We start from the raw sequence: 6,748 nt of genomic DNA on the forward strand, positions 1-6,748 counted from the left end.
GTCAGAGGATCTGTGCTTTCCCTCTGACTCTGATCAACCTGCTTCACAAGTTCCAATACGAAGCATTCCTCTGATCAGAAGTCTCCTAGGTTAAAAGGTCAAGTCGCTATCCAAGTACAAAAGCAAGTGTACCTTCCTGACGACCTACCTAACGTTCTCAGCCACAGCAGAAGCTGGATTTTCCAGAACTGCCCTCCAACGGTAGCATTTCCATGCAACGCTCAACCCTAATCCTTGGAGTATATATAGAGGCTGAAGATTGAAAGAAGCGGCTAGAAGAAGAAGAAGAAAAAAAATATACAAGAAGCAATACACACGCGCAAGACATATTCTAAGCTTTCTTTTATCTTGTAATTTATTTTAGTTTACACTCAGCTTATTCAGAAGCAAACCCTTGTAAACACCAACCTCAAACAGTTGTTTGATTTTCCTTTAGGAGATCAAGGTTGATCGGATCCTAGAGAAGACTAAGAGAGTGAATCTTAGTGTGAGCTAAGTCAGTGTAATTGTTAGTCACTTGTAGGTTTCAAGTGCAGTTGTAACTCTTACCTGATTAGTGGATTGCCTTCATTCTAAGAAGGAAGAAATCACCTTAACGGGTGGACTGGAGTAGCTTGAGTGATTTATCAAGTGAACCAGGATAAAATCCTTGTGTGCTTTTCTATCTCTATCTTTTGCACTTAGTTCTCGAAAAGATTTGTTAAAATCTTTAAGGTGGTAGTTTTTGTACTGAAAACGTTATTCAAACCCCCCCTTTCTACCGTTTTTCATACCTTCAATTGGTATCAGAGCGCAAGTTCTGATTACCACACCTAACAGTGTTCAGTGATCCGGGCCGGTGTGAAAAACAATGGCTGCCACCACCAGTGAAACTCAAAGAGATGGTTACAACGCAAAGCCTCCTATGTTCGATGGTCAAAGGTTCGAATATTGGAAAGATAGACTGGAAAGTTTCTTTCTGGGTTTCGATGCAGATCTCTGGGATATTATTGTGGATGGCTATGAGCGTCCAGTTGATGCAGATGGCAAAAAGATCCCAAGGTCAGAGATGTCTGCAGATCAAAAGAAGCTGTACTCACAACATCATAAAGCAAGAGCAATTCTTCTAAGTGCTATCTCCTATGAGGAGTACCAGAAGATTACAGATCGTGAGTTTGCTAAAGGCATTTTTGATTCTCTGAAGATGTCTCATGAAGGAAACAAGAAAGTCAAAGAATCAAAGGCATTGTCTTTGATCCAAAAGTATGAATCCTTCATCATGGAGCCAAATGAGTCCATTGAAGAAATGTTCTCCAGATTTCAACTGCTTGTAGCTGGCATACGTCCTCTCAACAAGAGCTACACAACAAAAGATCACGTCATAAGGGTCATCAGGTGTCTTCCTGAAAGTTGGATGCCTTTGGTGACTTCAATAGAGCTCACGAGAGATGTTGAGAATATGAGTTTAGAAGAACTCATCAGCATTTTGAAATGCCATGAGCTGAAGCGCTCAGAGATGCAAGATCTGAGGAAAAAGTCCATAGCCTTGAAATCCAAATCTGAAAAGGCTAAGGTTGAGAAGTCAAAGGCTCTTCAAGCTGAAGAAGAAGAATCTGAAGAAGCATCAGAAGATTCTGATGAAGATGAGCTGACTCTGATCTCCAAGAGACTCAACCGCATCTGGAAGCACAGGCAGAGCAAGTTCAAAGGCTCTGGAAAGGCAAGAGGAAAGTCTGAATCCTCAGGTCAGAAGAAGTCATCAATCAAGGAAGTCACTTGCTTTGAGTGCAAAGAATCAGGGCACTACAAAAGTGACTGTCCAAAATTGAAGAAGGACAAGAAGCCAAAGAAGCACTTCAAGACCAAGAAGAGTCTGATGGTGACATTCGATGAATCAGAGTCAGAGGATGTTGACTCTGATGGTGAAGTCCAAGGACTCATGGCTATTGTCAAAGACAAAGGAACAGAGTCAAAGGAAGCTGTTGACTCTGACTCAGAATCAGAAGGAGATCCAGACTCTGACGATGAAAATGAGGTATTTGCTTCCTTCTCTACCTCTGAACTGAAACATGCTTTGTCTGATATCATGGATAAGTATAACTCCTTGTTGTCTAAGCATAAGAAGCTGAAAAAGAACTTATCTGCTGTTTCTAAAACTCCTTCTGAACATGAGAAAATCATATCTGATTTGAAAAATGATAACCATGCTTTAGTTAATTCTAACTCTGTGCTTAAGAATCAAATTGCAAAGTTAGAAGAAGTTATTGCCTGCGATGCCTCTGATAGTAAGCATGAATCTAAGTATGAAAAATCTTTTCAAAGATTCCTGGCTAAAAGCGTAGATAGAAGCTTAATGGCTTCAATGATCTATGGTGTAAGCAGAAATGGAATGCATGGCATTGGCTATTCTAAACCAATTAGAAATGAGCCTTCTGTGTCTAAAGCTAAATCCTTGTATGAATGCTTTGTTCCCTCTGGTACCATATTGCCTGATTCTGTACCTGCTGAAGTTGCTAAAAACCCTCTTAAAAAGGGATCTTTCTCTATGACTAAATATCATGCAAATATTCCTTTAAAATATCATGTTGAGACACCCAAGGTGATCAGAACCCTTGGGTAACTAACAAAAGAGGACCCAGAAAGTGGGTACCTAAGGACAAGATTATCTATGTTGCAGATATCCTTGATAGCTCCACTGAAACACCAATCATGGTATCTGGACAGTGGATGCTCGCGTCACATGACGGGAGAAAAGCGTATGTTCCGAGAGCTGAAACTTAAGCCTGGAGGCGAAGTTGGCTTTGGAGGAAATGAAAAGGGTAAAATTATTGGTACTGGTACTATTTGTGTAGATAGTAGTCCATGCATTGATAATGTTTTATTGGTAGACGGCTTAACACATAACTTATTGTCTATAAGTCAATTAGCTGACAAGGGTTATGATGTTATATTCAATCAAAAGTCCTGCCGGGCTGTAAGTCAGATCGATGGCTCTGTTCTGTTTAACAGCAAGAGGAAGAACAACATTTATAAGATCAGATTATCTGAGTTGGAGGCTCAGAATGTGAAGTGCCTTCTGTCTGTTAATGAAGAGCAGTGGGTATGGCATAGACGGTTAGGGCATGCCAGTATGAGAAAGATTTCTCAGCTGAGCAAGCTAAACCTTGTCAGGGGCTTACCCAATCTGAAGTTCGCTTCAGACGCTCTTTGTGAAGCATGTCAGAAAGGCAAATTCACAAAAGTCCCTTTCAAGGCAAAGAATGTTGTCTCAACCTCAAGGCCGTTAGAACTTCTGCATATCGACCTGTTTGGACCAGTGAAAACTGAGTCTATAGGTGGCAAGAGATATGGGATGGTTATCGTTGATGACTATAGCCGCTGGACATGGGTAAAGTTTCTAACCCGCAAGGATGAGTCTCATGCTGTGTTCTCTACCTTCATTGCTCAAGTGCAAAACGAGAAGGCTTGTAGAATTGTGCGTGTCAGAAGTGACCATGGTGGAGAGTTTGAGAATGACAAGTTTGAGAGTCTGTTTGATTCCTATGGAATTACACATGATTTCTCTTGTCCCAGAACTCCTCAACAAAATGGTGTTGTTGAGAGGAAGAATAGAACTCTTCAGGAGATGGCTAGAACCATGCTCCAAGAAACTGGCATGGCTAAGCACTTTTGGGCAGAGGCAGTAAATACAGCATGTTACATTCAGAACAGAATCTCTGTGAGACCAATTCTGAAAAAGACTCCTTATGAATTGTGGAAGAACATAAAACCCAACATTTCTTATTTTCATCCTTTTGGCTGTGTTTGTTATGTTCTCAATACTAAGGATAGATTGCATAAATTTGATGCTAAATCTTCTAAGTGTCTATTACTTGGTTATTCTGATAGATCTAAAGGTTTTAGATTTTATAATACTGATGCTAAGACTATTGAAGAATCTATTCATGTTAGATTTGATGATAAGCTTGACTCTGACCAGTCAAAGCTAGTTGAAAAGTTTGCAGATTTAAGCATTAATGTTTCTGACAAAGGCAAAGCTCCAGAGGAAGTTGAGCCAGAGGAAGATGAACCAGAGGAAGAAGCTGGTCCCTCTAACTCACAAACTCTGAAGAAGAGCAGAATCACTGCAGCTCATCCTAAGGAATTGATTCTGGGCAACAAAGATGAACCAGTCAGAACCAGATCTGCCTTCAGACCCTCTGAAGAGACCTTGCTGAGTCTGAAAGGATTGGTGTCCTTAATTGAACCCAAGTCCATAGATGAAGCTCTTCAGGACAAGGATTGGATTCTGGCCATGGAAGAAGAATTGAATCAATTCTCCAAGAACGATGTTTGGAGCTTAGTGAAGAAGCCTGAGAATGTCCATGTTATTGGAACGAAATGGGTATTCAGAAACAAGCTAAATGAGAAAGGAGATGTAGTCAGAAACAAGGCAAGGCTAGTTGCTCAAGGCTACAGCCAGCAGGAAGGAATAGACTACACTGAAACATTTGCTCCAGTAGCAAGACTGGAAGCAATCAGACTATTGATTTCTTTCTCAGTAAATCACAACATAGTTCTACATCAGATGGACGTAAAGAGTGCCTTCCTAAATGGTTATATCTCAGAGGAAGTCTATGTTCATCAACCCCCAGGTTTTGAAGATGAAAAGAAACCAGACCATGTGTTCAAATTGAAGAAATCACTCTACGGTCTGAAGCAAGCTCCCAGAGCATGGTATGAGAGACTTAGCTCATTCCTTCTGGAGAATGAGTTTGTAAGGGGTAAAGTAGATACAACTCTCTTTTGCAAGACTTATAAAGATGATATCTTAATTGTGCAAATTTATGTTGATGATATTATATTTGGTTCTGCTAATCAATCTCTATGCAAAGAATTTTCTGAGATGATGCAGGCTGAATTTGAGATGAGTATGATGGGAGAATTAAAGTACTTTCTGGGAATACAAGTTGATCAAACACCAGAAGGAACATATATCCATCAGAGCAAGTACACTAAGGAACTTCTGAAGAAGTTCAATATGCTGGAATCTACAGTGGCCAAGACTCCAATGCATCCAACATGCATTCTGGAAAAAGAAGATATAAGTGGTAAAGTATGTCAGAAGCTCTATCGTGGCATGATAGGTTCACTTCTGTACTTAACTGCATCTAGGCCAGACATACTATTTAGTGTTCATTTATGTGCTCGTTTCCAATCAGATCCAAGGGAAACCCACTTAACTGCTGTTAAGAGGATCCTAAGGTATCTGAAAGGCACCACTAACCTTGGCTTGATGTATAAGAAAACATCAGAGTATAAGCTTTCAGGTTATTGTGATGCTGATTATGCTGGAGATAGAACAGAGAGAAAAAGTACTTCTGGAAATTGTCAATTTCTGGGAAGCAATCTAGTCTCATGGGCAAGCAAGAGGCAATCAACCATTGCTCTATCAACTGCAGAGGCAGAATATATCTCAGCAGCAATATGCAGCACTCAGATGCTCTGGATGAAACATCAGCTGGAGGATTATCAGATCCTTGAGAGCAATATCCCAATCTATTGTGATAACACTGCTGCAATTTCGTTGAGCAAGAATCCTATCTTGCATTCAAGGGCAAAGCACATTGAGGTAAAGTATCACTTCATTAGAGATTATGTGCAGAAGGGCGTACTTCTTCTGAAGTTTGTTGATACTGACCATCAATGGGCAGATATCTTTACAAAGCCCTTAGCTGAAGATAGATTTAATTTTATTCTGAAAAATCTAAACATGGACTTTTGTCCAGAGTGAAGATAGATCAGAACCTCTGACTATGATACTTCTTGATCAGAAGATGTCTAGTCCAGAAGGTAACTCAATCAGAGTGTGTGTGCCCACTGGTACTGACTCTGAAGCTGAGACAACAACACGTGCGTCAGAATTTCTGATGCATAGTTCCTTGTGCCCGTGTGACAGTCTGTTGTGATTGCGTGTAGATATGCTTATCTTCTGTGTGTGATTGTGTATTTTACTGTTACTGTCTATCTTTAATTTTCAACCGTTGATCTTAAAGTGCTTTTTGAATCAACAACGGTTATTTGATAAAACCCACTATACACACACGTTCTCTCTCACTTCCGGTTTTCACTCTCGCACTCCCTGCTTTTCAAAACCGCCTCCTTCGTGATTTCTCTCTCGATCTCTCTTCATCCTTCAAACTTCATCTTCTACCTCAAACCTTCAACCTCTTCAAAATGGTGAGACAAACCAGAAGATCTACTGCAGATGCACCTCAGTTCCCTCACATGGTAGTCGGGTTGGCAACGGGTCAACGGGGCTCTGAGAACCCAGCACAAGAACAAGCTCAAGCTCAAGAGGAGATTGTTCCTATTGCAGAACGGGGCTGTGCCGTTCACTGTGTATTTCCTCCTGAGGAACTCCAAGTCCTTGCAGAATGGAGATTCAACCTCGACAACTTGGCTGCAAATGGGTTTGATCTCCGTCCTGAAGTCCAAGCTCAAGGTTGGGGAAACTACTTCAATCGACTTCGAGGACCGGTGTATGAGAAGCTGGTAAAGGAATTCTGGAAGCACGCTGATTGTGATGACACTCAGGTGGTCTCTTACATACTGGGTAGGAAGATCATCATCACGGAGAAGTCATTCGTGAATCTGCTAGGTGCAGAAACTGCTCATGGGTATCGGTTCTCACTGACGGAATCGAAGCTGAAACCCAGAACCAAGGACATCGTCAACAAGGCCCTGTACACCACCTTCAAACCGGGCAAGACGAGCTACAAAGTGATGG

This window comes from Lotus japonicus, chromosome 6 (genome assembly GCF_012489685.1).
Source record: "Lotus japonicus ecotype B-129 chromosome 6, LjGifu_v1.2".
NCBI classification, from domain to species: Eukaryota; Viridiplantae; Streptophyta; class Magnoliopsida; order Fabales; family Fabaceae; genus Lotus; species Lotus japonicus.